A 912-nucleotide genomic window follows, 5' to 3' on the forward strand; every position below is an offset into this window, starting at 1 on the left:
GTAGAACAAATGGGAATCGCCGCTCGGCTCTGGTGTAATCCACTAAAATTGAGCATTCATTGAAAGTTACCATTGTTTCATTCGTAGAACACGAAATGCGCGCCCCTCCCCGCCCCTTGATGCATTTAGTAATTGCACAAGGAACAGAAATTATACGTTCACTGTACATAAAAGTTCTACTGCTGTTCTGGGTCAATGTAAACTTGACCTTTGACCTATTGACTTCAAAATTAATAGGGTCATATGCTGGTCATGATCAACCTCCCTGTTAAGTTTAATGATCCTATGCCCAAGCGTTCTCATGTTATCGTCAGGAAACGGTTTAACTGTTCCGGGTCAATGTGACCTTGACCTTTAGCTTACTGACCTCAAAATCGGGGCCATCTGCTGGTCATGACCAACGTCCCTATCAGCTTTCATGATCCTAGGCCTAAGAGTTCTTGAGTCATCATTCGGAATCCGTTTAAAATCCTCAAATTCAGAGAAATTCCAAAAATTATATGTTCACTGTACATAGAAGTTCTACTGATCTGGGTCAATGTAAACTTGACCTTTAACCTATTGACTTCAAAATCAGTAGTTATCATTTGCTGATCATGATCAACCTCTCTATCAAGTTTAGTGATCCTAAAACAAAGCGTTCTCAAGTTATCATCAGGAAACGGTTTAACTGTTCCAGGTCACTGTGACCTTAACCTTTGACCTACTGATCTCAAAATCAATAGGAGTCATTCGCTGATTATGACCAACCTTCCTATCAACTTTAATGATCCTAGGCCTAAGCATTCCTAAGTTATCATCCGGAAACCGTTTAACTGTTCCGGGTCTTTGTGACCTTGATCTTTGATCTACTGACCTTAAAACCAATAGGGGTTATCTCTTTATCCTGATCAACCTGCCTATTAACTTTCA

This window comes from Mercenaria mercenaria, chromosome 2, assembly GCF_021730395.1.
Source record: "Mercenaria mercenaria strain notata chromosome 2, MADL_Memer_1, whole genome shotgun sequence".
In the NCBI taxonomy this organism is placed as follows: domain Eukaryota; kingdom Metazoa; phylum Mollusca; class Bivalvia; order Venerida; family Veneridae; genus Mercenaria; species Mercenaria mercenaria.